Source organism: Pogoniulus pusillus, chromosome 21, assembly GCF_015220805.1.
Source record: "Pogoniulus pusillus isolate bPogPus1 chromosome 21, bPogPus1.pri, whole genome shotgun sequence".
NCBI lineage: Eukaryota > Metazoa > Chordata > Aves > Piciformes > Lybiidae > Pogoniulus > Pogoniulus pusillus.
Window position 1 is genome coordinate 12,411,576 of NC_087284.1, and position 24,924 is coordinate 12,436,499.

The 24,924-nt window shown below is 42.1% G+C and overlaps 1 long non-coding RNA gene across 6 annotated transcripts in view; it reads left to right on the forward strand.

The window, feature by feature from the left end:
* LOC135184834 (uncharacterized) overlaps positions 1-24,924 on the forward strand; it is a 145,123-nt gene that overhangs the window by 111,269 nt on the left and 8,930 nt on the right. For 4 of the 6 annotated variants that reach the window (XR_010306204.1, XR_010306203.1, XR_010306205.1 and 1 more), the window contains one exon: positions 8,024-8,852. The exons of 1 other annotated variant lie outside the window; for it this stretch is intronic. This is a non-coding gene — a long non-coding RNA (uncharacterized LOC135184834). Of the gene's footprint in view, positions 1-8,023; positions 8,853-17,414; positions 17,491-24,924 lie in introns of those variants that run through there. One more of the 6 variants, XR_010306208.1, reaches the window with a different exon arrangement.

A 24,924-nucleotide genomic window follows, 5' to 3' on the forward strand; every position in this document is an offset into this window, starting at 1 on the left:
AGGGGAATTATTGCATGGGACGCTCCTGAGACCAGCCATTTAAACATTTTAATTGGGAGATAGTTATATGTGTGCATGTGTATTTATTATTTGTTTGTTTCCTTCTTTGCTTTCAGTAGGAGCACAAAATATCTGGGGTTACCTATTATCTGCAATGAAAGGCTTACAAACCCTGTTGCTTCAGTATTAGATCAGTCCTGAAGTGGGAGGTCACTAATCCCACTTCAATATTCTGCCTGGAGCAGCAGGAGTTACAACTGTTTGCTTGCATCATCACATTATAGTGTCTGATGGTGATGGCTTGTGTTGTTGTAATCTCACAGAAATGATACCTTGATTTCAATACTTTGGCCTGCCTGGACACGAGTGATCATTATCAGCTCTTCAAGATTAGCTGAAGGTGTCTAGTTATATGCTTTGAACTTTGTGGTAGAAGAGGATGAATTTGGGAGCTGGGTCTCCAAAAACGTTGCGTAAGAAAAGCGTACTGTGTTTGTTCCTCTGAGCTCCCTGGCATAAATGAAAGGAGAGCAGTGCAGAGCTAGGCCCATCTGCTCACGATATATTCAGTTACTTAACTCATGGCACAGGACACTGCAACTCTAGTAGGCAGCATTTCAGCCAAGGCCAGTGAGTGTTGTAAATAACATCAAGAGGAGAGTGTTTTGTTTCCTTCTCCCCACTTTTTACATGGAATGCTCAATGGGTTGCACATGTGTATTTGTGAGGGGGGTTGTTCAGCTGATCTGCACTACACTCCCTAGTCTTGCCTCCCAGAGAACCTTGAAGACAACTGGAGTAAAAGGCTGTTTGAAGTGTTATTTGGCTCATCCATTTACTAAGTCACAAAGTCTCTTCTCATTATTTTTCAGGGATCAGAGGGGACAAAAGCTTAAATATTAGCTTAGCTATTTAAGCCCTGTGGCAATGCAGTCTGCTTGGCAGAGAGTATCGAATCTAGTGATAAGATATTCCATCGACTGATGACCCTCACAGCATTGTAAGAAATATGCTGATAAATTCTCTGTGAGGCACAGGAGGGACTAAGCAGCTCACATGTTTTATGACAATCACTAATCTGCCAAAAAGGTGAGTTTAGAGATCTATTCTGTTGACTACCAGTAAACCACTTGATTTCTCAGAGACTTAAAAAGAGCATTCCTAGATAAGCAGTGCTGCAGATGAGTAACAATTTAAAAACAGTTCTCCAGCAAAGGTTTGTGCCTGAAAATATTTTCTGGTACCTAATTGCATTTTGTCCACTAGATGGCTTTTCTCCACTCCCACCCTCTCCTACTTGCAACTTGGTCAGAATCAACCAAAATTACCCTATATAAAATGATATCATCTACTGCTCGATTCAGATGTTATTAACTGGTCAAACAATTATAATCACATACAGCTTTAATGTATAATTGCATACAGGGCTGATATGTCCTGTGTTGTAAGTCTCCCTACATGGAGCAAATCATTTGTATGTTGGCACAGAGAAAAATTCAAGTTAAGATGTTTTAGCAAATTGTTTGCCAGCAAACTATATTTGCTTGTGATATGATCACATTCTGTGGTTATTAAGTCTTCAGCCCTAACACTAAAAAATAACATAAAAATCTTCCTGACCTTGTTTTGATTTGGCTGTAGTTTTGGGGTTTTTTTGTAGGAATTGGAAACAGAGGAATTCCTCCCATTAGCCACACTGCCTTTAATATAACATTAATTAATTATATTTGAAAGCAAAATTAGTTTCTGCAATTATTATAATTAAGTCAAACAGATGGGACAGAACTCTGCATTATGTGGCTTAAGCCAGATGAACTGAAGTGCCAAAAAAAACCCCAAAAAAACATTATTTACATTGAGGCAAGTCTCAGTTTTAGTGATTGTGTGAGTCTCACTGACCACGGAGATACTAGCAGGGCTACACCTTTCTTGTCTACTTAGCCAGGTGAATGAAAGAGCGGGCAAGAGAAAATTGCCCTGAATTAGTAAAGTATGGGGTATTAAGCTTAGGACAAAAAATAACAATTCATCCCAACAAACATCATTATTCTTTTATAGTGTTTTCTCTCATCAAAACACCATAATGTGGTCAAATTAAAAGTAATCACCAGGTCAAGGGTCACCATTTCACTGAAGAAAATATAAGGAATTTGGTACAATTTTAGATCAGGAAAATACTCTCAAGAAATGTACTGCCAACAAGGCTGATGTTGGTACATATACTAGAGGAAGATGAGAGAACCTCTATAACGAGCTGCTATTAGTGTCTTTCTGAGAAGCTCAGTCCCTTACTCCTGCCAGCACTTGACATTTGGGGGTTTTCTTTGAGGAAGTTACTGCAGGAGCCTGCCTGGAGATACAGTTCCTCAGCATATTTTATAGTTAGTAAGTATGAAATATCCATTTCTAGCTGTTGAACTAGAGTGGGTCTTCCTTTTCCTGTCAAATTCCCAATAGCCACAGGGGAAAGAGAATTGTGTTCTCATTTCAGCATCCCTAACCCTTCATTCTGCTTCTCTGGAAGAGGAAGCAAGCAAGCTATTTCTGTTTGTCATACTTTCCTTCTGACTCCTTCCTTCAAGATCTTCCTCTCTTGTGAATTATTGTGGTGCCCATTCCTGGCTGCAGTTCTAGCTTTTGCAAGCTTCACTATTAAATTAGAGGGGTTGTTGTGTTTCCCTGCATGGCATGAAGCCCCACTGGAGATCTTGGTCATATCCGTCAGCAGGTGCTGGCTGGCAGCACTGTGATGGAAGAGCAGCAGCAAATGCACTGGAGTTATTTCTCCGTAGAATCAGGAAACCAATGTCCCATCAGTTTGCATTCACTTTGATCTTGGAAATGAAGATTTTGCTACCATAAAGCTTATTTTTTTTTTTCTTCACAAAAGCTTACATTCATTGGGAATTCATAACCGAGACCAATGTCCATACTTGCCAAGGAAATCTTGCAACTGCAAAACATCTGAGTGGCTTTTCAAGCCCTGTTTCACTGATGCCAGAAGGATTAGTATGTTATGTTGTTTGATGCTAGCACAAGAAAGTCTCATGTGCTTTAAACTGAAGGGTTGCATTTAGTTGGGTGGTGCTAAGCTAAGGTGTTGCAAATCATCAGATGATTTTAAGAGCCCAGGTACACTGGTGGCCCTGGGGCATGGAGTACTTCTGGTTGAGCCAGCTATTGTGCTACCTGTCATGAATGAATGGGATGGAGGAGCAAGCTCTTTCTTATGTAAGCCAGTGTGATTTGACATTCTGAGTGCGGGAGGTGTGAAACACTAAACTAAAACAGTTAATCCAGTGATGGTCAACTAAGGAGTTTGTTCAGTAACATCAGGTGTAACACATATGGACAGGTCTTGGGACTTCTTAGCTGCCTTCTGCTTTCAGTTACATCAGTATGAATCCATTGCCACATCAGGCTTATTCCCATGCTCCCGAGAGCAGAGTTGAGAGAATGGATGAGAGGATAAAGAGGTGAATGGAACAAAAATGGAGCCTATGATTTTACCATGCATGTGGTATTTTCCCTTTCGTAGGTTTCAAGTAGAGGATGTTCTTTCTGGCCAACAAGTACTGTGAAGCCATAATGAACAACCAGTAGCACCCAGAGTTCTGCAGTAGCATCAATGCAGCAGAGATACTGTAATAGAAATCCTCTAATATGTCAATATGTGCATGCTACACAACATGCAGTAGTAAAAATCCCATTTTTCATCTCCATTCTTCTCTTATCTAGCTGTCTGCTGATCCTAAGCAGACCATGTGAAATCTTCCAACCCTAACTAGAGTATGCCAGAAACCACTGCATCAGGAGGGTACGAAGAATTGTTAAACAGGAGAAAAATCTTAGCTCAGTTTAAAATTGTCTGGGAGATGACATGTGTGGTTCCTGTCCCTAACACAGCAAGTATCAGGCATGCTGTGAAGGCAGAGCTTTTACGAAGTGCAAAGGTAGTTGGGAAGAGCCAGGTCATGCTACTCTTCAAACTCACTGCAGCAGCAGCTCCAAAAGGTAATAAATAATAGCTTAGCACTCAGAACTTACCTGTGCTGATCTCAGAGAACTTGGGATAAGGAAGCAAAGGTTGATGTAAGCCACCTTTAATCCGCCTTCAGTCTCGGCACGGCCAAAGATCTCCCTTAGCCAGCACCAGTGTAATGAGAGTACTGCAGCACTTATTCCAAAAATTCCCAAACTCACAGCAAGTGCTTAGCTGGAGGTGGGTGGGTTACATACAAACCAGCTATGTTAGTTCACAGCCACAGAGCACCTTTATGCTTCTTCACTGAGACTTTGATCTCTGCCAGTGCTGTGGCCCCTCTACAGGTCAAAGAAAAATGTTGGGGCTTTTTACCACCAAAGAAATCTGTAACAGAGATGTTACTAACTCAAATACCTCTGCTATGTGAGAGAAATGTAGATTCAACTCCTTTTGTGCATCTGAAATGCTGCTGCCAAACCTGTGGTAGGAAAGATCAGGGAAAACACAGGAATCTAACAAAAATATTCAGTAACACTAGCACAAGAAGATGTACATGTCCCAGAAAATAAATTCGGCTCTGGATTGAACATAGAAGGATTTGCCAAAATCTTTGTCTGTCTGTTCAACTGAGACATACGTTTACAGCACTGAAAGTAGCTGTCCAGATTTGATCTGAGATTTGCCCAGAAAGGTACAGGAGCTCAGCCAGGCCTTATGACCCCAGACACCCTCCACAACCTTGACACTAGGATTTCAGACATGCAAGGCCTGCTGTGGCTGCCCTGCAGTATCAGATCAGCTTCATCAATCCAGCATCACCTTGCCGTGTCTCTTCCCTTTTAACCCTGCATTTTAACCCAGCATTTTCTCTCTGGCTTTGTTAGGATCTAGGTTTGCTTATAAACCAGTGATCAACTATGAAAAAAATGAGTGACAAACACCTGTTGTAAATTAGCATATGCTGTTAGTTAAGCTTTTGAATGTGTGTTTAATTTTCAGGTGGATGCATAATTACTCTGTGACCTGTTTAGCATTTCAGACTCATTCCTTTCAAAGACTGAAGGAAAAAAAAATAAAGAGGTTGCATCCAAGCTGAAATGAAAACCACAAAAGATTTTTTTTTCTCATTTTAAAAAGGTTTCTGAACAAAATTTTTTTTCAAAGTAACTTGCTCCCAACCCTAAGATGGCAACTGTAAGCAGCTGGCTGAGAAAAAGCAAAAGTTAGCCTGAAAAGTAGTAAAACTCACATGACTTGTAATTGGACAATACTGGGCCTATTTGAAACCACAACAAGATTTCTTTGTCATTCTAGAGAAAAGAAAAAACAAGGCAAAGTGTCTGGGCGTTTTCTTTGTTACAATTTAACCTAAAGGGATTTTCTTTTGGGGAAGCTGCAGCAAAAAAAAAAAAAATGTGGTTACTTTTCTTCCTGAGCTTAGTGATAACAGGGGAGCAATATGATTTTTGGCAGGTAAGTACCCCACGTTAGAGAATAAATTGTTCCCTTGGTGATGTATTGAGTGATAACCCTGTCTGGACTTAGGGATTTTGCTGTAAACTTGCTTAGAAAGTCATTACAGCAGTCTTGTAGCTGATAACAGTAGCAGTTCCTTGCATGTTACTGCATGTCTTACAACTGTCTGGCCAAGCAATTGATTAGGTAGGTCACTCCCAAGGAAGCAGAAAATCATTCTGCGTGCTCTTTCTTGGACAGGAGGATAAGCTTTGTTGCTAGTCTACAACATGCCATATCCCCTCCCTCTCTGCATGGAGTGTGAAAACTTCAGGGAACGCATCTTTCTGTCTAAGATTCCCAGACTGACACTTCTAAGGGAGAGAACGAAAAGAGAAAAGCTTAACTTCAAACGGGGAAGTCAGTCCTTTTCCTTTGCCAGATCCAATACAGCAGTGATTGCCCAGTTCTGCTGTTCCATGTTGATTTCAGTGCTAAAAACGAAGCACACCCATTATATTAGAGTGACTTTCTGCAGAGAGCATATTTTTATTCAGATTTATGTAACTGCAGGCCAGCAGCAAGGTTGAATTCAGCCTGGTTTAAAATGAACCCATTCTTTTACAGAATTGCATGACAAAGTAGCACTCTTCAGGCAATCCTTCAGCTTCCTAGCATCAAGTCATCTCTGATGGTGTGCAGGCTGTGTTTAAAGGCAATGCATTCCTAACAGCTCCTATGCCTGCAAAGTTTCATGCTGTCACTTTAAACTGGTAATTCTTTGACAGCCTTGTATTGTTACGGAGTGGAATGTAACATACTCCACATACTAATTTCTGCATTTATTTTCCTGGACACCATCGTTCAAAAATAGACATTTAAATGTGCCCATTTTATTCTGTGCCCCTAAATCAGCTCAAGCACGGGCTACAGGAAAATGAAGAAATCTTTAAGTGCTTTAGGAATTCTCTCTGTTAAAAGCATATCTGTGTTTTGTTTGTCAGAGCAGGGGCAGGCGACAGATAGATGTTAGGAATCAATAACATAAAGCTCACAGTAAATGTAAATCTTGTAATTCAGAACTAGATGCAATTCCTGCTGTTAGCAACACAGAGCTCCACAAAGGTTAGATTATTTCTCCTACTGTATTTTCATTCAGATTAATATTTAAGCCGTGCTGATGGTTGTGTCCATGAGAACAGTCAGTCCTTTTGTAGCTATAAATGGCAAGAGGCTGGGTTTGCTTTAGCTCGCCTGTCAGCTGTTTGAGCAGGGTTAGCACCTTGCTGCAGCTGGCCCCAAACCGAGCATTTCCACAGCTCCCAGGCTCTCGGCTTGCACCAGCTCGCTCATTGGTTGTAGCTATCGCCCTCCTTGCAGCGACTGCTGCTGACAGTGTATCTCTCCTCGGCTGAGATTACTGCGTGTGACCTACTTTGAAAATGGTGTGAACCAAGGTTCACAAATTGTCTTGGAAGGATGCCACGAGGATGGTGTGCAAACATGCGCGGTCTGGAAGGCTTCTGGCAGAGCAGATCTGGCTGTCTCCATGTCCTGCCAGATGCAGTGCGCATTCCTTCGCCAGCCCTGGCTTTACAATCCATCCTTGTACTCTGGAGTGCAGCATATTGATTTCCCAGGCAGGCCTGCTAGGTTAGAGAGCCTCTGGCCAATAAGCCCTCCATGCCCTTTTGCTCTCAAAACAGCGGAAGTAGTAATAAATATGAATAAAAGGTTTCAGGCTGAGCTGTCAGCTGAAGCCTAGCAGCAGTAGTAGTAGTAGTAGTAGCTGTAGTAAAAGCACTTGTAGTGGTATCAGAATACAAGTCACAAAGGAGAGCTAAGTGGTGTTATTTTATTTGCACAGTTCATCTGTTTACTATAATCTGCTCGTTTATAGTGTAATGTAAACTTGCAATTACCAAATCTGCTTTCCATGCCAGATGAACAGTTTAACCTGCATGTCATTCCAAAACACTGATAGAGGAGAAAATTCAACAGAAAAGAACAGCCTGGAGAACTGCAGCCCCAAAGCTGTATGAGTTTGCTGCTGCCTTTTTTTTCTCCTTTCCCCTTTTTTCTGTGTTCTTCTTTATCTTCCTTATATAAGCTCTGTGCTGCAGAGGAAACTTTCCACAGATTCAGAAAGATCATATGCAGTTTCAAATCGACTTGCAAGATAAGGCTTTTCTCCTTTTTTTTTTCATCCCTCCCCAAGGCAAATATATTACATACCTACTCAGCACACGGCTGCCTGCTATCTGATAACATAATTAGCATCAGGCACTAGGAGAAGCACATGGACTTTAAGAAAGGAACATTACTGAACGTTCAGAGAGTGTTAAAGAGCGTGCTTATCAGAGCTTTTCCACGCAGAAGACTTGTGCTAGTATTTGACTTTGGGTCAAGAAGTCCTTTATTAAATTAGCAATGCAAATGCATTTTACTTTAGGCATGTGGAATTTAAGTGTCGGACAGCTTCCCTCTAGAGCACTTTAAGGCTTTTTACAGATTTAGTGTGGGCCAAGAGTTCCAACTTGGGCTCTGAGTAATTTTTTTTTGTTTGTTTTATCCTTTGTAAAGACATCTGTTCTACATGGCTCTCTACCTTGGCTGCTGTTCAATTTCCACTGACTTCCATGAACTCCATTGTGAAACCCATGTGCAATCTTCTCTTTGCACCGAGACCAGCCTGTCACTCCTGAATGGAGACCTGCAGCTTATGGATCCCCTCAGCCACCTCTTCCAAAGCATGTGGCTATGGGGAGCCACCACTTTGAGGGAAGTACAGCTTATCCTCCACATTGTCCCTCCCTTGCTGCTTGAAGCTGCACTGTAGTAGTTTAAAAATACAGACAGCTGAGACAAAGACTTTCATCAGCTCTAAAAGCAGGACAAGACTGACACTGACCCTGACTGATGAGGTCTTTGCCAGTTGCTAAATGGCTAAAATGATCCATGGTGGTCACAGGGGAGGAGGTCAGGACTGAAACAAGAACTTGACATCTGAAATTTGCCAGTCCTGTTTGTGAAGCAGCTGGGCTACAGGCAGGAGCTCCTGTCTGAGCATGCCTGTTGGATCCTCCGCAGCAATCCTGTCTGGCCTGACAGTTGTAATAATAAATGCCGTAACTGGGCTGACATTTTGGGCTGGCAGGGTCTTTCACAAGTCTCAGCTGGGAGTGATTGTTTTAATGAATAATGTTAATAGATGAATAGTTTGCCGGTGAGATTTTACTTTTAGCATAGAAGGCACTGAGTTGTTTTTAGCAATGGTTGTATTCTTTTAATAGCATATGTGGAGCTTTCTGGGGGATGTGGCAGTGCTCCTCACATAAAGAGTGAGGGCAGGGCTCTGAGAAATGTGTGGTGTCCTTCTCACTTGCATCATTCTATGTGACTGTGCAAGGTGTGATGGGATTTGGGGGGAACAGGAGCCAAAAGATGCAAAGCTTAGTTCTGGTCCTGTTACAAGGCTGCTGGCAAACAAAAACTGTTCTTACGCTACCCCAAAGGGAACAAGGGCATAGATATGCAGACCCAGGTTACTGCAGATGAGAGCATCAGCTGCACAGGAAGTATTTGTCCTCAAGATGTTTTTCCAGTTATTTGGAAAAAAAGAAATGGTCACTGATGCAGGAAGAAGGCAAGATCTGTTAGTCTGGCTGAAAGAACTGATGCTTGTGGGGCAATCAGACAGTCTTTATAATGAGCAGCTCACAAAAAGGGAATGCGGTTGGAGTGGAGCAGTACAAAGAAGGCCAACTCAGCCTATGTCCATGGTTTAGAAAACATTAAGAATAGCAACAGATCAATGAGACAGAGGTGCAAGTACTGTCAGGCATGTGCAGCCTTCATCTCCTGTCCTTCTGCTTGTCTCCAGTCCCTCCCAGAAACGGGGAAAGACTGGTGCAGAAGTGAAAGACAGCCCATGATTACCGGTTGCAGAAACATGGCCTGACATTGACATGAAGGCAAAGTACAGCAATGTACAGTGCCACTGCCAGGTGCCTACTCCTCTAACATTACAGAGGGAGCCAAATGTTGCTTTATAACCCTCATGTGACACTACTCACCTTGTCACACCTCTTGTATGAGATATCTTATTTCATAGGCTTTGATGAAACATCCCGGGCAGTCAAGCTAAATCAGGAGGAAAAAAGGTAACACAGTTTTCCCAGGTTCGAGCAAATGGGTACGGAAACAGGGTATTTGAGCTACAAGTAAGTGGAGGTTGTGATCTGCCCTTTGGTTTGAATTGTCCACCTTAGATAATTTGCAGTTTGGTATGATTTCTTCATGGATTAGTCTTTCAAATGATGAGATACTACAAGTTACCACCCAAATCTTAACTGTCCTCCAGTATCCAGACTGACAGATATTAATCTCTAACATCAGCTGTGAGGCAGGCAGTAACTTGATCCCTATCATTGAAGTCTCAGGATAGTGCAGGGTACTGGGACTGTCCTTGTAATTTTGGCCTGTGAAAAATGGTAGTGCACAACTATTTGCTGGATCACTGTTGATATTTGATACCATTGAGCACTGAATGCTGTTAACATGTGTGGAGAAGCTGTGCCTATCAGTGAGAGCTTGATGAAATAATTCTTTTCCTTCACCTAAGGCAAAACCAGAGGAGTGACAAGCAGCAATTGTTTTCCTGTGTCCAAACTCCTCATCTCTGGAAGCCAAGAAAGCTTCTTCCATTCACAGAATCAGTCAGAGTTGGAAGGGACCACAAGTGTTATCTAGTTCCAACCCCGCTGCCATGGGCAGGGACACCCTACCCTAGATCAGACTGGCCAGAGCCTCATCCAGGCTGGCCTTAAACACCTCCAGGGATGGTGCCTGAACCACCTCCCTGGGCAACCCATTCCAGGCTTTCACCGCTCTCATGGTGAAGAACTTCCTCCTCATGTCCAGCCTGAACCTACCCATCTCCAGCTTCCCTCCATTGCCCCTAGTCCTGTCACTCCCTGATATCCTGAAATGTCTTTCCCCAGCTTTTTTGTAGGCCCCCTTCAGATACTGAAAGGCCACAATAAGGTCACCTGGGAGCCTCCTCTTCTCCAGACTGAACAGCCCCAACTCTTTGAGTCTGTCCTCATAGGAGAGCTGCTGCAGCCCTCTATTCATCCCAGTGGCCCTTCTCTGGACATGCTCCAGCACATCCACTTCCTTCTTGTAATGGGGGCTCCAGAACTGGACACAGTCCTCCAGGTGGGGTCTCATCAGAGTGGAGTAGAGGGGCAGAATCACCTCCCTCACACTGCTGGCCACACTTCTCCTCATGCAGCCCAGGATCTGGTTGGCCCTCTGGGCTGCAAGTGCACACTGCTGGCTCATTTGCTTCTCATCCACCAGCACCACAAGTCCCTCTCCTCACAGGGCTGCTCTCCAGCCAGTCACTGCTCAGCCTGTATTTGTGCTTGGGATTGCCCCGACCCAGATGCAGGACACCGCACTTGGTCTTGTTGAACACATATGAAAACAGTGGGGAACTGGGGAAATCACATGGTGAGCTACAGTGCCTATCTAGGTTTTCACATTCCTTATTGCAAGCACAATTACTGCTTTCTTCTAATTTTCTTAGTAACTACCTGAAGCTGGCTTTGAACTGCAGAGCAAAGGGAACCAGAAATGAGTCTGAGATCTCAGTTGCATTAAAATGGCTGCATCAATACCTAAAATCATGTGTAAACTAAATGGACTCTGCTAGCTTAAGACTGCCTTATTTGCAAATAATAAATCAACTCCTAAATGTATTTAAGCTTAAACCAAAACAGACATAGTTCAGCACTGAAGTGTCTTTTACATCAGTTTAAAATGGATTTTAAATGATACCTCAAGAGGAACTCATATATAGAATTTAGACCTACATGATGGCTAGGAGTACTTTGAAAGTCTTCCGTCTGTAACTATTCCAGGTGCTGAAGGCCTTTGATGTTCGTTCCACCTCTGCAAACTTACCCACAAAACATGCACAGAAATAGGAAAGCTCCATCTTTGTTGCACCACACTGCACAGAAATAGGAAAGCTCCATCTCTGTTGCACCAAACTGTTGCCTTCACCCTGTTGGGTGCGGTGCAGCCATAACAGTTCACATAAATTGATAACTCTGTTTGAAATCACATGCCCAGAAAACTGGAACAAATGACTGTCAGTTTACCATGTGCACATTGCCATAGGCCTGTTCATAAACATCTCCCCATTTTCTTCTCTGCTATGCATGGAAGGTCTGCTTCACTGCCTGCAGTCCTGTTTGAGGTTTTCAAATTTGATCCTGCAAGGCTTCCAAGGAAATGGTCTTAACTGTTTCTGAGGTGGGGCCTTCCTTTACGATCATGATTGCACACAAGTGCATTTTGCAGAAGTAATGAAACTGTCAAGCCATAGAAGGAAGCTTCTGGATGCAGGACTTTCCCAGAAGCTGTATCTAGAGTGAGGAGATGTGTTTCTGCAGTGAATAAGATGTCTGTAGACATTACGGCTTTCAGAAGGCATCAGACACGCTCAGTAAGTTACGGCAACACACAAGTGCATGTGTAGCCTCTCTAGAATTAATCAAGCTCTTTGTCCTATGGAGTGCTAAGGAGGGAAAAGTGGGAGAGATCATTGTTGCTATTTTTATGCATTTGGGAGCTGCAACGTGAGTCTAATAATGGGAGTCATAAATTACTTCATCAATGTATTTGTAGATGAGACAGTGAACTGGCTCCTTGGAGGAATACAGAGTGGGTATTTTTAATGGCAGACACTGCAGAGGAGAATGCATAGGAACTGGGAAAGGGAAACTAGCTGGATGAAACTGGATTTCTGTTCTGTTCTGTTCTGCTCTGCTCTGTTCTGCTCTGTTCTATTCTCACACGTGAGTTCATTTGTGGTGCAAGCGAAGCAGGTGCTGCATTTGCCATCTGCACCTCTGGTGAAAGCCTTCACTCCTGCTACCTGAAGGATGGTTCAGCAAAAGAAATTCAAAAGTTTATTCCATGAATCTTTTTTTTTTCTTTTGCTGTTCCCAAAAAAGAAGCTCATTCATATGCACTTGACAGTGAGAGGTAAATTTTCAGTGCAGTACAAGGTGAGTTAACCACGATTCCCAGGAACAGTAGTGGGAATTCTGCAGCAAAATTCTCATGTCAAGGCATGTGAAAACATTTGTAGATTAATTCACTGCCCTGTGGCAATGGGAATCCTGGTCAATGAATTTTGTGCTGAGTGCTGAAGCAAATAAAACCCATTCCACAAATCTCCTGTCTGCATCGCTCTGAGTCTCTCTCTTTGAGATTCTGTGCAGACTTCTTCCTGGTGCATTGCATTAATATTAAATTAACAACACACTACTCACATGGAACTTACATTCTAAAAAAAGCTCACATTATGCTGTAAGCCTTTTATTACAAAATAATAGCAGTCGTGAGGTTAAAGTTTGTTCATACAGTTTTCTATAGAACATCTGTACATTTTTGATGGAGGATAAAAGCTACGTTCCGTGTGTAGCTTAGTCATATGAATATAGATAATGAGTAGTTTATTGAATTTCCTTTTAGATTTTACCATTTACTTAGACTCATAAAAAGCATGCAAAATATTCCAGATTTTTGTAAGTGCTGCTTTCTTTTCAGAAACGCTAATTTCTGTCAAGTGTTCTGCAGAGGAGATGACCTGATGTGAAATGGACCTATTTCTCTAGGATTTAGCTTGTAGCTAGAGGCATAAATGAGAGTTTCTCTGAGGTGGATTGTAATCCACACTGGAGAGAATAAAGAGAAACCACTAGGTCCATATGGAATTGAACCTTGAAAAGCTTTATGAGGACCGCATTCACTGGAATAGTTACCCAGCATCCAAGCCATGGAAACCCACACATGCTTCAAAACCAAGATATTTCAGGGCTTTTGTGGCCTTGCATGATGTGGAAGCTGGACAGAAGCTTTATTGAATCTGGCCCTAAATAAGCAAAAGAATTTTGTAATCAGTGCATGATTTAACAGGAAGCTAGAAAAATTCTTTTAATATTGGAGTGATGTGGTGGGAAAGCTTAGCCCTAGATACAGTCCTGGATGCTGGGCTTGCAGAAATTTGCCTGCAAGCAAAACTATCTGGATATGCAGCAAACTCCTAATGAACCTGAATAGGAAAAAGGTATGTATTGGAATCTTGCTATTCTACTGCATATATATAAGTCATGCCTTACTTTTCAAATGTTGACCCTTCACCACACAAAAGTGTTTTCAGTACAGTAAGTAGTCTCAATCCTTGAATAATGATCCCCCTCCTCTTCTTACCATCTTGTAGAAGCACTTTCAATCATTGGTAGAGAACTCTGGGTACAGTGCCAGAGCTCCTCGATGCCATTCCAGGTGTCAAACAGCAGGGACTATTAGAAAGCAGTATGTAGCAATCCTCAGCTCTGATGGGATTTCAGCATTAAGCTGAGATCCTTGAGCAGTTGTCTGCTACATTGCCAAAAGTTGTAGAGACTAAAGCAGTGGTAGTATGGATAAGAAACAGTCAAATAAGTGACCACTGCATGATGGTCTAGATTCAAAAGGGAACAGATATTGTTATACCATGGACTGAAATCATCCCAGTGCTCTCCTGTGCCAGGGCCATCAGCCGAGTTACTGGAAGGGGCAGGCATTCTAACTGAAGCTGGGTCTCACCTTGACATTTTATTTTCTTGCTTTAGATGCAGAGGTTTAAGTAGTATTAAAAAATGTCCAAAGGGGCATTAACCAGCATCTGAGAGCATTGCAGACAGGGCTCATTTGGGATCTAAATGAGTGGATCTGAGCTCATTCTTTTAGCTTCAGAGCGCACCTTTAAGTGATGATGATTTCATCCGGAGCAGCGTGTAAGCATTTCAATAACCAGGGTGTGCATTGTGTAACAAAATCAAAGTTATGCAGTAATCACTACCCTGCAGCATTTAGCTTTTTCCACAGCTGAATCCTTAGAGGGATGATGGAGTTTTTAGTCATTCATTGCCATGTGACTTATTAAAACAATTAACAGGAGAAAAAAAAAAAAAGAGAAAAGTGGTTGAGTGGTTTGGCAAAGGATATACAGACTGCAGTTCAAGCAAAGTGAATTTCTACCTCTTGGTAGCAAAGTGTGTGAAGTGTCCAGGACTGTGGTTCTCTTCTTAGCTCCCCTTCTAACTCACTGTTTGACCTTGGACAAGTTCCCTGGCCGCTTCAGGTTTACTGTTCAGTTTGAACTTGAAACTCCTATCAGCTTCTTAAAAAGCTGTCTGGGCAAACCTGAGTCCAGCTCTGGGGCTGAGCCTGATGGGTTTATAATTCGAGCCCTGTGTACGTGAGGTTTGAGGTTTTGACCTGTAACCAGATGAAACATAATGGTTTCAGCTGAGTTTTGCTTTGAACTTTTGGGGTCACTTAAAGGGAAGGCCTGAAGGTGGTGAAGTTAAGTGAAGAAACTGTCCACTGAAGGCTCATAGTTTAAAACCAGATACTTTCACTCAGTCTGATTTAAAATTAGAGCCCTATGTGTGTGATTTATTGTGGGTTTTATATTCAGTGCAGTTGTCTGTACTTTGTTCCAGGAGGAAAATATAAGAGAAGTAGGTGTGTAACATTAAAAAACTGCCTCAGATGGAAGAATTTCACAGAAAACCCTGGAAACGTTGTGAATGACAATGCAGATTTTCCTGTTTTGAATTCCCTTGCCTTGCCTCCATTTGCTCCCTCCCAGCAGTGCAAACAAAACTTGTGATTTTAACCATGAACTACTCCAGGAGTTGCAACACAGGTCTTTTGGATTTCCTGCTGGGGGGCAAACAGGTGCTTTGTTAGTCTGGTCACAGTCTCAGTCAAAATACACCTTGTGTCCGTTATCCAGGTTGCCACGGGTCCTGCCTGTTTTGATAGATCTGTCCCTGTAGCTGTGCTTTGGACCTGCAAATCTTCTTGAGGTCTGAAAAACCAATGGAACATGAAATCAGCTCTTGTTTGTCAGTGTTATAAGCTCATTTCAGTGCTACAGCCCTGTGGACATTCCAGCTTACAGCCCATGTACATGTGGGTAATGTAGATAGCTAAAAATGCAGGCTTAGTGGAAGAGGTTTCCACAAACAACCGTTTTCTTAGACAACAGATTTCAAGGGCATTAAGGCTGGGTGAGTTCTGGATCTCAGTTTGCTCAAACTGATCTGCTCTATAAGCATAGAAGCAAGTGCTGGGTTTAGCTGGCCACCATGGGCTGTGTCCCAGCTTGGGTGAGACCTAAGTACTTTCCCTAGCTCTCATGCTGCTAAGGGACCCCCAGGGGCTGGGTTGGCTCACGCCTGTGTCATTGCCCCGATTCACACAGCAGTTGTTCAGGGGAAAGGAGCATGGGGCCTTTGGGGCTGAGTGGCTCATGGGGATATAGCCAGCTGCTCCCCAGTACTCAGGGGGAAACTTTGGAGGGCAGAGTCTGGCACTGTATTGCGTAACTTCATTTCAAAGAACTAACTGTGATTTTTATATGATGCATTTGTGTGCCAAAAGTACGGCTCTTTTTATTTAGTGAAATATCCTTTAGAAAACTGTAAAATCATGACAGGTTTTCATATTTATTTTACATTCAGTTCAGGATTATACACGATCAGCTTTAGGGCCTTGTTGGAGCCAAGAGAATATAAAGGTTGTCAGAAAATTGGAGGCTTTATACCAGGCTGTTCTGATTTAACTGGCAGACCATTTAAAGTTACTGAGATTTAGGGAGAAGCAGAGCTTTTCAGAAATGTCAGTCTTCTGAGGAGAGTGCTGCAATTTCTGACTGGCACCCACTCTCCAAAGTACTGACCTCAGCATTGGCAGGAGAACGGCAGCAGCATCTTTAAGCCATGTTTTGTTGTTATTGTTCAGAACTTTCCCCCTTTCTGAATAGATAAGTTTCCCCTCGAGATGTAGTAGCATCTGGGCTTTCTTGCAGCTGAGTTTAAAGCTGCCTGATTCCCTGAAATGAAGTGACAGCTTTTAGTCTTCCACAAGAATGTGTGAATGTATTCAGGTTCATTTATAACATACTGAGAAGAAAATTGATATTAAGGAGAAAAAAAAAAAAGAAGAAGAAGAAAAGAGAATTAAATTTTTGAGGGCTTCATCTGCCCAGGCTGGGAAGTAGTATAATATATGCACACACTTCAGTCCACACGAGCAGAGTAGTAATGGGATACACATGCACACACACACAAAGCTGGGATCCTTTTCAATCACTTGAATTATTCTTTGGTCAAAGGTATTTCTCTTAGTTCTAGTAGTAAATGCTGAGATCTGGGGTTAGTGCAACACACAAAGATTAGCCTTTAACATATGTGACGTGGGTTACGTTGAGCTGTGTCCAGTATACAGTAACTGCATTGTTTCTATGCTCTCTCTCTCTCTTTCTCTCTCCTTTTTTTTTCCTTCTTTTGTTTCCACAAAAGTATAAAAGAGCATCATGCTACAGACAGCACATTTTAGTCTGAAGTGGAACTGGCAGAGGATTTCAATGGAAAGTTGATTTATTTCAAGGGATTATGGGAGTCCAGGGATAAAGCTGGCACCCGGCCACAGGGAGAGCCCTTGACCTAGAAGCAGGAACAGTTTTCAAAGCTGTACATGTACATAACTGAGCAGAACACTTTAATTTAGTGCAGAGCATAACCTGAATTCCTTCTCTGAGGGAAGATGAAAGAAAGAAATGTTACTTCTTAGTAGGACGTTGGAAGCTGTATCCAAAGCTCTTTGCCTATTTTACATCTTATTCTGCAGCATTGCAGGAAGCAATTGTTTGTGACAAAAGGCCACTTTCTTCCCTGCTTAACTGGGAAAGCGAATTGAGCTGCCACTCATAAAACCAACTGGATACAGAATTAATTTGCTTTTCCTGACAGACGAAGCAAGCTAACAGGCCACTGCAGGTTACTCTCTGAATCAACATATGAAACATAATTTCATTGTCTTTCCTCCCCCCCTCCTCTAGGCCTTGAGCGGTAATTATAAAGACTTCAAATCTCCCCAGTGACATCAGCTGGTTAAAAAAATTTGGATCACAGGAACCCAGAGCCTACTTTCAGCAGCATTGTTCACACTCCAGAGAAGGTAATTCTGTACAAAATACTCTTCTGTAACTATGCTCTATTAATTTTAGTGGTAGTTTTCAGTAAGCTTCACATCAGGATTTGCATCATCTGTTCTTTAGTCAGAAGGCACAAAGCATAACAGCAACAGAACAAGTCTTTAAAAAGATACTTTGGAGCATTTCAGGAAGACCATGCATTATATCAAACATGCCATAATAATTGCATTACTAAAACTTCCTTAGCAATAATGGGCTTCTAAGCTTGGCTAGCCTTGAAATCAATCATAAAATTCAGCTGCCTAATTAAGTGCTTTATTCTGCAGCTCTTGGGCCAGCCAAACGTCTGCAAGCGTCTGTAGGTATCTGACCTGAACCAAGGACTCTGGGTTTGAGCCCTGTGTTTCCAGACAGTGTCTGACTGATACTGCAAAACCACAAAATGCCAGATGGTTTCAGTGCGCTACCTAGCTCCCTGTATGGGCATCCACAAATAGTGTGTGCCTTCCTGCAGAACTTCACAGGCTGAAACAACTCCTTGCAGCGTGGAGACAACACTGTGCCTGAAAACAAAGATTGAATGGCACTGGCGTTGCTCAGCCCTCTTGTCAACTTCTGGCCTGGGAAAAATTTTCAGCTGTTCTAAAATTAGAAGATAATGTAACACTGGCTAGAATAGGGCATAGTCTGGGCAAGCTTCTTCATTATCAGCTTCCTTGTTGAACTTTAATCCTTATGACTCCTGTTTTGGATTTAGATTGCATCATGGGCACAAACTGCCTATCATGCAGATCTGCATGGTGATTTTGCTATGTGCATTAAAATGAGACTATTGAATTCATTTCACTTGTCAGCTATAACTAGTGGGAACTGAGGGACATGAGGGACCTTGCCACTACCCTACTTGTGCCTGGGTTGGCTCCCAGGTAGGAGACTTGTATAGGGACCAGGGCCAAGGAAAACAGTCCTTTTGCTGTGATACTTAATAGAATCCAAACTGAGACTGATGGGTGCCCTTGTGTACTAACTGCTGATTTCCTCATAACACACAGAAGTACCCTGGATCTCTAGAGAAATGGGAAAGAGCCACAGAAGGGGCAAGAAAAGGAACCACCTCCCTCAGTGTAGACATACACCCTTTTGTCAGGCTCTGAAAGGCAGGCCCTGACCCTTTGCATTTTCTGTGCTAAGTCAGTGCTGTCTAGTTCTTTGGGCACCCAAACTGTGCCTTTGGCTGTGCCCTGAAGTAGCATTAACAAGACTGGTGGGATTGGTGCCCATTTCACAATCTCTGAAGGAGAAAGAAGGTAAATTTGGCTCTCTGAGAGCCATTTAGTTAGTCCTGCTTCCTGCAGACAAGACCTAGATAAGACAGCTTTATCCATGCGTACCTTCATTTAGCTCTGACATTTGGAATCTAGCACCAAGTTCTGTAGGAGATGCAGGCAGTGTAAATGCATGGGATAAAACCTGGCCACATTAGCCATGAAGAGGAGTTTGAGACTGCTGCACAGGAGCCCCATGAAGTGCAAATTCTGCCTGCAAACAGCTGACAGAGTTTTTCTTGAGCATACTTGTTCTTTCCAAAGCTATAAGAATCAGGCCTTGCAAGCCTGATCTTGAACTGAGCAACAAAGACATGTCTCCCAGTGCATGCTAGAGAAAATGATGAACTGCTGACTCATTTTGCCCCTTCATGCAGAACATGGGCACGGATTTGATAAGGCCAGATTTATGTTCACCATCCTCACTGTTATGTTCCTGAATTCCTGAGAAGTTGCCGTTAAGGGGTAGTGTCCTGGGTTAGGGTGGATCCCTCCCCTGGTAGAGTAAACTCACTACAACATGGATTTTTCTGGAAAGTCAGGAAAAGTGAATTTGTATTTCTTATAGTTTAAATATAACAGTATAAAGAGAATAAACTGCAGAAAATATCATAAGCTTAAGGAAGATGGGGAAGGGGTCAAGCCGCAGTGAAGCAGTGAAAACAGCAGCAGTCAAAACAGCGGCGGGGAAAGATAGCAGCGGGCACAGCAGAAGCAGCAAGGGGAAGGTACAAGCTGTGCTTCCAGATGTAAAGTTCTTGATGCTCCAATGAAATAATATTAACTTATCCATTGTTGCCATTATACTGCCTATCCCTAGAATGTTCACCTCTCCACTCAGAGCTTCCACTTTTCTCTGTTCCAATTTTTTTTTAATGCCTGAGCTAGAAATCGAGCTCAAACTGCCACAGGGAGGAACCCCATAATGCTATATAACACAGGAACTCCACCATGCTATGTAACACACAGTACATCCCATGCACCTCCCCACTCCTCCATGTCCTTTCTGAAGAAGTTTTAGATTTGAGATGTCACAAGCACTCCAGATGTTGCTGCAGAGCTTGTAATTTAGGATATTTGCACCAAGCAAATCCATCTGGAGAGCTCTGTGTCAGGATTTTATGAAGAGATAAGCAGGGCAGGAAGAATGCATTTTCCTTAAAGGTTAAAAAACCCCAGTTTTTGTGCATTGAATTTTTGCTGCAGCCAGGTTACCAGGAACATTCTGTGCAGAATGCTATGCTTGAACTCGTTTTCAGTTCATGTTGTAGCTCTCCTTCTTGGCATTAGTAAGTTTGCAATCAAATACATGGCAGCTACACCACTGGGCCACCAAGATCACTTTTAATTCATGGCCCTGCCTGTGGTTTGGTAGAGAAAATGTAATTAGGAAATCCCTTGGGAAAAGGCTATCTTGCTGTGGCCAGGCAGCTTACCAGTTACTTCAGTGAATAATTTTCCTTCCTCAACCTCATTTACTAATATCTTAGTTGACAAGACTCCCCATTCTGTGTATTCGTTTTGTAGTTAGAGAGAGATTGTTCATAATTTACAATTTAGCTGAGTGCTATTATTTTCCACCATCAAAGAGCACCTGTTACAGTAGAAAACACTTTATATGTTAGTATCACAAAAGAAACCCCTGTTATCAGCCAGTTTGTGAGCACCCTGCCAAGGTCAGCTCTGCCAAGGTGAATTTCTTTTAAAAGGACAGAAAATGGATGGCATAAATGAACTCCATGTGGTCATGTACAGTGGGATGAGCTCGTGTTACCTGTATGTGGCTCATTCATATCAGCTGTGGGATCCAAATTAAACACTGGTTCAGTGTGCAGGGTAAAACCCAGGTTAAATTTTGTTTGGGCATTTGATTCTTACATGATTACCACTACAGGCAACCCGGGGGGTTAGCCACAACCCTTCCAGAAGATAGCCTGTGTACTTTCTGCTTCTATAGGACAACTTGTAAGTAGACTGTAATTAGCAGATCTGAATGAGATAAAATCTTGTGCAGGCAATCTCTAGCATAGCTTTTGTGGTTGACTTCGCCAGTACAGACAGGACTAAGCCTTTTCAAACCACATTGGAATTAACGTTTTTTACCTTATGACAAACCCCCAAACATCCTTCAATGAACCTTAGCCAGAGATCTCTCATACTTAGGGTTGGTTATGAAGCTTTACTTCTTTTATTCTTGATTATGAGTCTTTATTTCTGTTTGTTTGTTTGCCTGCAGAGCACAGTAAAAGCAGCAGTTTATGAGGCTCTTTTTCACTGTACCTTAGTGGAGAAGGCAAGCAAGGGCTCTCAACAGTGCAGCTGGCACCAAGCAGCTCTCCTCTTGTTTGCTTAAATGGTGCTGTACAAGGTTTTACTGCCTTTTTTTTTCAAACCACCCTTGTTCAGTCATATTACAGCTCTGAAATCATAGATCATACTATCACTACAAGTAATGTGCCTCTTCCTCCAGAAATATTAGTTGCATCCTCCTAGATCAAATCAAATCATGCACTGGATGTATGGTGCATAGCTGTGTTCAACATCAGCTTCCTGTGCAGCTAAAATTGTAGCCTAGGCAGCCTTAGCAGATCTGCTATGTGTTTTTTTTTCAGAGTAAAGCTGATCATCTGAAGCCCAGAATACTAGTAGCTCCTGATGATCTCAGCTGTGGTTGTAGATGCTCATCATTTTAAGAAATCAGGCCTTGTGTTGCCTGTTAGAGACCACGCAGCTAGTCAGTTCCTAGTGTTGTACTCAGGAAAGTATGAAGTTTCACTGAACATGAAAAAAAGTCTTCAAATGTAATAAAGCTTGAATTGCAAAGAATTGCACATTGCTAGTTACATCAAGCATTTATTGTTCCATTCTACCTCATGTTTCCTTTGATCTATTTTTAAGTCATTGCAAACTTTGTTAAAATCCAAATTTCCACAATCTTCCCCCCTCCAAAGTGTCCTTTTGCCTTGGACTCGCATTTTGAGAAGCCTACTTCTTTTGTGTTACTAAAATGCCAAGATTTTAATGGAATGCTTTATTAGGTTTCCAAATGCTTCTGGCCAATAACAAGCAAAGTTCAGCTCAGTAGTTTTAATCTCAGAAACATCAAATCTGTTTTCCCCGCATGTGAGAAGAGCCATGCAGCTCTTAAGAAGATTAAAGCTATAAATTCTAACATTAGAGGGGCCAATGCCTTCACAGTCCAGATCAGGCTGGGTTATTTCATGCAAGTTTTTCCTCATGTGAATTTCCAAGACTACTGATAGCCTTCAATTTTGCCTGGGTTTCCCCCACCCCATTCAGGTATGCTATTTGTTGCAGGCAAATACATTGCTTTTTCTTTTGTTCTGCCTCTGTGCTTTATTTTGACATTAAGAGGCAAACTGTATCATTTTCATTATCAGTGTAGTTCACAGAAACATCTGTTACTCAAAGACATGAGGATCAGCAGTCAGCCACCTTCAAAATAAGCATCAGTAAACCTAGAGTGCCCATATTTTCTAAATGCAGAGAGGCTTTTACATTAATCTCCTGGACTTGCTGAGTAGCTGGTATGGTGCCCAAACACAAGTAAGTAAACTCAATTAGTAAAACCAGACATGATGTGGCAGTTCAATATACGGCATGCTAAGCGTGTGTGCTACAGGGCAGAAGCACTCAGTTCAAGTCCCAGAGACTTTGTTTTGCACATACGATTCAATTATTTGCCTGGCTGCAAATACCTTGTGAAAACCAATGGTAGCATTTTATTCTCACCAAGATTTAGTACCACTGTCGTTTTCACCAGTGTAAATGTGGAGGAACTCAGCTGACTTGTTAGCACTCTGCATGTTCAGCAACTCTGAAAAAATTACACTTTTTATCCAGTGCTTGAAAGCAGCTCTGCAAGCCTGCTTTACTGTTACATGTGCAGTATTAAAGGGAAGGTACTATTGTAGGTGGGTAAGAAACATTAGCAAGTAATGGATACTTTTTGGAGCTGTGTTCTATATAACAGGGCAAGTCTGAGTACATTAATTTGCAGCTTGGTACTTAAGGGAAAGTCTCCTTCTTTACTCCCTTCGGCAATGTAGCAGACTACACCTCTTTTTTTATGGCAAGCTGATCAAAGTCAAAGTATTCAAGTGCAAGTTCTGTAAGATCCCTGTGCTCCACTGCGTGGCTGAAGGGCTTAGGTCTGGGTGTGGTGTTCTTGACCTTCTAGTCTTTCGTCTTTTTGGCCTGTTTTACTTCCTTAGTTTGCCCAGTTTTAGCCAGCAGAGGAATCTAAAGAGACCCTGTTTGTTTTCCATGCACATTATGATAGGCTGCCATTGTGTAACAACATACAGTATGCAGGATAAAACACCCTACTTATTATAGCATAGTTAAAAGGCCTGTCACTATTTCCATTTCAAATTCCTGTTTTCAGGAGTTTACTACTGAGCCGTAACAAATTGCAGGCAGGAAACTTGGCAGTCACATTCCCAGCCTAAGAGCAAATTCTTTTACCAACTTTAAATAAATAAATTAATTAATATTAATGGCATGTGCTCCCAGCATGCAAAATAAAGGAGGTTTTGTTATTGTTTTGGGTTATTCTTGAAACACAAGATGAAGATTAAGGAGAGTATTTACATACCAAGCATCGCTATAAAACAGCCACACAACAGACTAGGCGCAGTGTCATCAAGTGATGGAGATGATTATCTGGTGGGCATTCCTAATTCTCCTAAAAGTAATATCAGTAGAGAAGGGCTATTAATCAACACATACAAGAGCAAGCAGGGAAGAGTAGAGAGAGTTTTATATCACCACAACATACAAAGCCGACAAACGACAGCTGGGTAACCACCATGGACAAGAGTGAAATTCTTCAGGGTCAGCTTAAAAAAGAAACAAACACCAAACCAAAACAAAAGAGTTACACCACAGAGCTGAAGAGTTTGAAGTGGAATAACTAATAGGTGAAATGTTTTCATGGTAAATGTATTTTCAGTATATGTTAACAATCCATATATTACTTCTACAGATAGCTATTCAGAGTTGGAAGTCCTGAAATAAGTATGTTTTCTAGACAGCAGAGATTTCAAGTTGGTGGATGTTCCAGTTTTTTATTTATTTTCACTAAAGATTTGAGCACTATAAGGAGTGCTCAAGGATTTGAGCACTATAAGAAATTGGTGATTGTAGAATACATGAATTCAACACGCTGTTAAAGGAAGGTGGTACTACAAATGTAGTAAATTCTGAGGAAACAACGTGTTGGAACCTATGAAACACAGTGAGCAATTTGGCTAGTATTAAAAATGCTGACATCTTCAGAAAGCAGAGTAAGCAGGGAATATCAGATTGCAGATCTTCAGAAGAATAAAAAGAGGCTTGGTGGTTGTTGGACTGCCTTCCATTTTGTTTTGGAAATTATAATTTTTGTTGACTAAAATCAGAGAACAGTTTTATTTCACCTTTGCAGAATTCCACCTTTTAACCCCACTGACTATTGACTATTTCTGAAAAATCAGCTGGTCTGTGAAAAAAAGTCTTTTCTTGGATGACAACTATTCTGAGAGATACATCAAATAATGGAGCGTGCCTCCATTGCTGTGCTGGTTTTGGCTAGGATGGAGTTAATTTTCTCCAAGTAGCTGGTATGGAGCTGTGTTTTGGGTTTGTGCTGGAAACATGTTGATAACACAGGGATGCTTTAGCTATCGCTGAGTAGTGCTTACACAGAGTCAAGGCCTTTTCTGCTTCTCACACCGCCCCACCAGCATGCAGGCTGAGGGTGCATAGGGATTTGGGAGGGCAACGCAGCTGGGACAGCTGACCCCAAGTGTCCAAAGGGACACTCCATGCCCTGTGACATCACATACAGTATATAAAGTTGAGGGAAACGGAAGGAAGGGGGGGACATTTGGAGGGTGGTGTGACAGAGCCCAGTTTTCCTGGAGATGGCTGAAAACCTGTCTGCCGATGGGAAGTGGTGAATGAATTCCTTGAGCTTTGCTTGCATGTGTGGCTTTTGCTTTACTTACTGCACTGTTTTTACCTCAACCCGTGAGTTTTCTCACTTTTGCTCTTTCAATTCTCTCCTCCATCCCACTGTCGGGGGA